The sequence below is a fragment of the Podarcis cretensis genome (assembly GCF_951804945.1).
Source record: "Podarcis cretensis genome assembly, chromosome: 6".
NCBI classification, from domain to species: Eukaryota; Metazoa; Chordata; class Lepidosauria; order Squamata; family Lacertidae; genus Podarcis; species Podarcis cretensis.
In genome coordinates, this window is record NC_137175.1 from 101,262,561 (window position 1) to 101,268,627 (window position 6,067).

Below are 6,067 nucleotides of genomic sequence, written 5' to 3' on the forward strand. Positions count from 1 at the left end.
TGGAGGGGTGGGCATATATACATGCACAGAGTTTAGCCCTCCCCGTGCACCCATCACAGACATGCGATCCATAGGGTCCCTAATAGCTATTTGATTTAAATGCAAAATTCAACCGGGGGGGGGGGGAGGCTGGCAGGGGTGACAAGCTGCATTGTTCACCCACATGTGACAGATTCACATGGTGAATGCAATCTGCCTCTGGTGGAACTGCGTTAAACCCAGAGGCCATCAGCTGTGGCAGGTGGGAAGGAGCCATGGCTGCTTTAAAGAGGGATGGAGCTCTCTGGCAAACCATGCCACTTATGTAGGAAGCAATGTCACTGCAGCATTTTGTAAAAAGCGGGTTATCAGCTAACTTCAGAATCAATTCCCCAAAGTTGGGAGCCTCTACCTCCACCTGGAACAAAATCTGTCACATGTTCCTTCCTCACAGATTGTGGGAAAGCAGCAGCAGCGGTTCCCCCTCTGGCTTCCCCACTGAGCCATGGATGCTTCAGCTGAGATTCCTGCCTAGACAACCCCTGGGGTCCCTTCCAACTCTACAATTCTAGAATTCTAAGGGATTGCAGGTGACCTTTCCCTTAGTCTGTAAGAGGGGAAAGGGGCATTTTGAGGAGTATTTGCCATACTTCCTTCCCTACAGCCTGAGCAAGACGTGCTCTGCTTCTTAGGGCCAGTATTGCCCTTGGAACAGTAAGTCTGGGGTCTTTGTGCTTGTCCTGTAAAACAGAATCTAGACTTGTAGTGTTGGGGGACCCCAAGGACCATCTAGTCCAGCCACTTGCAATGCAGAAATAGCACAAGGCATGTGGCCAACACACCCTAAAGACAGGCATGGCCAAACTTGGCCCTCCAGATGTTTTGGGACTACAATTCCTATCATCCCTGACCACTGGTCCTGTTAGCTAGGGATGATGGGAGTTGTAGTCCCAGACATTAGGAGGGCCAAGTTTGGCCATACCTGCCCCAAAGATACAAGCGGAAAGCCAGGTGTGGCAAGCCAAACGTGGTATGTTGTGAATCTGTTTCCTGGGAATGATGAATAAATAACACCAGAGGGGCAATGCCTCTGGAAGACCTTTGCCTCCTCTCCAGGGGCCACATGGCAAAGCAGACAACTCTAAAGAGAAAGGTTTTGATCCTGAATTCTAGCACCTCCAAGCAGGTGAAGAAGGGAAAGGGGGGGGGTCTGTTACAGGGCTACTCCCATATCCCTCCTGTCTGTTCTGAGGAGAAAAATGTCTCACCTCTTCACAGAAACAGTCCTGGAGCTTTCTTAGTTTCCTCCCCAGACATCTTGCCCCTTAAGGGAGAAGGGAGGTGGCACAGATAAGTTGAAAGTTTGGGAGACTCACTTTGTAACTCCCGCACAGAGAGGGAACATGCCAGATGTTCAGAAAACCACAGTCCAGCATTCAAAAGGCAGAAATTAAACTAAAGGTAAGTAACCCACAGGAACTTCATCTTCCATCAGCTATTAACACCCTCTGTGCTTTTGCCTGTAAGAGCTAAAAAACCCAGAAGCAAACGACCCTTGGCTGAGGTTGAGCCACCTCCACTTCCTTAAGACAGTTCAGCCTCCTCCCCAGCAGGCTTGGTAGTTGCTTCCCTACAGAGGACCACTGTAGAGAGACTAAAGCAGAGCTTTCCAAACTGTTGGCTGCAGTGTGTCGTGTGAATGCTTCATCCCGGGGCTAGAAAGGGATAACCTCCAGTTCATAAAACCGAATTACTGTGTTGTAAAATGATGCATGTCTAAAAAAGCATGACAAATTTGGAAAACTCTGAGCTAAAGTGTTAGCTGCACGTTCTGTCCACTTAGCACATTCCTTAGCCAGCCCCAAGGTGACAGAAGAAAAGCCCCTGGAAGAGGGGCAGAAAGGAGACCCTGCGGAGCTGCCGCTTAAGGGAGATCTGTGAGATCCTTTTATGTCTTTTGGGTGGTGCCAACTCTTTCCCTTATGGGGCGTTCTATGAAGAGGAGCTCTCCGTCTATGATAGAGGTCCTTTACCTCTTTGTAAATGTACTGTGAGGGCAGAGTGTAAAAGAGGAAGCCTGCCAAACCAGTTGCCTTATCAAGGCACAATGGCTTTAGCTGATCAGCAGAAGCCCAAAGAATGAGCTCAATGTGGCTCTCTAAATGGGTGGCTTAGGCATTTCCCACACTTTTCTCACACTCGACCACATGACCCCAGGTAGAAGAACAATAGCCAGAGTTGCGCATGAGAGCTGAGCTGATGCTGGAAGCTGGAGGAGACAGCAACGTCTTGCTTGGTGTTGGATCCAAAGCTGAGTTTGGGCTCTCCTGGAAACCAAATGAGGAAGCAAGAACCTTTCGGTCTCATGGACATATGTGTAAATAAAACCATATATCCTAAAGACACCACCATCTTGGGATGACCTTCATTCCAGGACACCAAGGAAATGCAGGCGCCCCAGGAACCTCTTGCCGCACAAAGATTGGGGTGGCGTGCAACCATATGTTTCCATCCAAGCTGGTGAACCCTGTATATTTATAAACAAGTAGATTTTGCTAGTTTGCATCTTCCCTACAAATCCTCTTTTCCTTTTGTGGTCATTTCTTCTTTTAGATTGTCATGCTCAGATTGTTGTTGTTTTCTAAGCTGCCCTGTGAGCTTTTCTGGCTGAAAAGCAGGGTATAAATATTTTGAATGAATATCCATATGTGGGAAGGGGAAAGGTGGAAACATGATGGCTGGGGGAGGGAAGGCCCCTCTCTCATGGGAGCATCATCCCTGAAGAAGAGGAACACAAGTCATCCTGCTTGCAGACTGGAGGACACTCTTTCCCTGTTCCCTGTCTTCAGGGAGCACAGTCAGCTTTCACTTGTAAGCAGAGGAGGCGGGACTGCCGACATCTCCCTCGCGACCAAGTTGTAGACGACTGTAGAAGTGAACATGGGAAAGGCCGTTCCTTTCCATGGGAGCCTACAGACATTTGTCTCTGCAACACTTGCCCCTGGTCTCTTTGGCTGTGCACCAAAAAACCTTGAAGCTGAGCTGGAGCTGTTCGAAGAACAGGCATCAGCCAGCCCAGTAGGAGAGTCATCTGGAGTTTCTCTGACTTCATGGGCTTAACTTCTTGTGGAGGATACTGTGGGGAAAGAAAGAAAAAATACTAGGGAGAATCTCCATTGCTAATTTGGTCTGCTCAGCTGGCTTCTGATGTTCCCTCAGTTCTCACAGCAGCTTTCCCATCATCTAAAGTCTTATGGCATGTTTATGATGATGATTGGCATTTCTCAGGCCCCTTAATGTCAGAATAAAAATAACTGCCCTTAATGTGCCCTGTTTTCATAAATAGGAAATCCAAAATATTAATGGAATGTGCTTTGTCTGAGGTGAACTTCTGAAAACAGCCAGCTTCTGACTTTCCATAGCAGGCAGATGTCAATGTTTAGACGCAATTCATTCTTGGTCCACGGAGAAGGCAGGGCGGGGAGCCTGAAGCTAAAAGCAAAATCAGTCACTGGCAAAAAGTGGTCATCAAAACCCTAAAGAAACTTCTTGGAGTGAGATCAGGATAAAAGCATCTCTGGTAGGCTGCTGTTCAACCTCCTTTCTGAAACTCCAAAGGAGTTTCTTCCATTATGTTACTTGCAGCGCAGCAAGCAAAGAGGCTGGCCCGGCTGCCATATTCTCAGGAGAGCAAGTGGGCCGCGTTGCTGCTCAACCTTTGACCACAAATTCTTGAAATCAGCTGATTACTGCCAACTTAGCAGTTCCTCCTCCCTTCACTAGCCATGGTACCTTTTCTCCTTGCAGTTGCAGGAAGGAGCCAAGATCACTTGAGTGATCGTGTGAGTGAAAACAGGTTTTTGCTTGGTTGAGCCCAGTAGAGTGGGGACTTCCACATTAGTCTTTAAATGTGGAATTCCCACTCTTTGCCCTGGAGAAAGTGAGTGAAAATTGAGGTGACGGGGATGCATGAAAAGCTCTGTAGCTTGAAGTTGGAGAACAATGGGTAGCAGTGTTTAAAACCCTCATCTGGAGTACCCCTTGTGTTTGATCACAAAGGGAAGCTTTGTGGTCTTTCCAGGCAGCAGCTTGCATCACAGAGTACTAAGTTAAATCTGGATCCGGGAAGAGCCACGGTTCAGCCATTCTCTTGTTTCCTCAATTCTGAGAGATGTGGGTAGCAACTAGGATCATTTTCAAATTGACCTACATTCATGAAAATAAAATATGTGTTGTCATTCCCCCCCCTTCTGAATTTGTTCCCACAATAACTTTTATATGTGATGCCAAAAGCACGCAAGTACAGCAGAGTCACCTATGAAACACACCATTGCTAGGTTTCTTCAAGGATGCCACCATATCTCAGCCTCTGTGTGCAAAAAGGTGAAAATACTGTAACTTCACAGGACTGTTGTTACTGGGATAGCCTATGTCTGCTTAAACACTTGAAGGGTGCTCTAAAGAGGCTGAATGTTAATCTACGGTGAAAGTGTTAAATGTCAATAGACTATAGGTTTGCTGTGAAGATGAGACAGATAGTGAAACTACAACTGCCACCTCAGTGGGAAAAGGAGAAAAGCAAAGAAAGATCTGCTCACACACTCAGGGTCAGAGTGCAAATTAAAAATCATTTGGCAAAGATCTGGCACCCCCCACTCGCATATGTTGAACCCCCTGCCATGCTTGGGGATGGAGATCCTAATCTTTAAGGTGAGCAACTTATAAACACATTAAAATTGAAGAAAAGACCTGCAGGATCTGGCCCATGGCCCTTCTAGTCCAACATCCTGTACTCTCAGGGGCCAACCAGGTGCCCCAAAGGAAGCCCATGAGCAGGACCCCTGGGCAACAGCAGCAACTCGCCCTGCTTGTGATTCCCAGCAATGCAATCCCAGACTGACGACCATCACTATGCAAAACAGGGCAGTTATTCTAGATCAGGGATGTTCAGCTCCCAGGACACTGCGATCTACCCACATAGTTAAAAACTGGCAGTGATCTACCACCTTTTGAGGGGTTCAGGTCAAAGTTGTTGAGCTTTTTTTAGGAAGGAAAGCCCTGGTTTTTGGGGTTCAGGTCAAAATAGAACTTTTTTTTAGGAGGAGGAAAAGCCCTGTTTTGGGGGGTGGTTTTCAGGTCAGAGTTGTTGAGCTTTTCTTAGGAGGGGAAGCCCTGTTTCTTTGGGGTTCCGGTTAAAGTTATTGAGCATAAGGAAGGCATAGGGACTGCCTCCATAGATTTCTATCTCTTCTTTCAGTACACAGTGTGTTTTATAACCTTATATCGCGGGAGAGAGAGTGGCTTGAACAAAGCCATCCAGTGGCTGAATAGGAATTTGGAGTGGCTCTCTCACTCTTTCTCAGTCCTAGCCAGCCCCGTGTCTTAAACAAAGCCATAGCAGTTGGCTGCTATGGAGTCTGATTGTACATTCAGGCTCCCTGACCAAAAGTTTTCTCCAAGGTGTCCCCCCCCCCCACCTTTCTATCTATCTAGCCATCTCCTGTCAACAGTCTGTCAACAGAGATAATTATGTGGTGATTAATTATAGCCACACCATAAATATTGGATATCACATTATCTATGGAGAAACAGAGATTCTGACTGAACATCAGGCAGAACTTTCTAAGAGTTGTTTGACATGGAACGGTCTCCCATTGAGAGGTTGTGGGCTCGCCTTCATTGGAGGTTTCAAGCAGATGTTGGATGGGCATCTGTCAGGGATGCTTTAGCTGAGATTCCTGCCTTGCAGGGGGTGGACTGGATGGCCTTCAAGGTCCCTTCCAATTCTATGATTCTGTCTCCTTCCTCTGCTATGCCAAAAATAGAGTATGGGTGGTTATTCCATTTGTGCAATGCTCTCCCCAGGGAGGTTCAGCTGGCACCTTTAGGTGCCAGGCAAAAGCATTCCTCTTCAAGCAGGTCTTTGGCTGATTGACATTTGATGAACTTTTAAATGTGTTGTGGGAGGGGGGTTATTATTATTTTGTTGTTGTTCTTATGTATTTTGTGGTTTTATATTGATATCTACAGCTGAAGGGTTGGAAGAAGAAGAAGAAGAAGAAGAAGAAGAAGAAGAAGAGTAGTGATG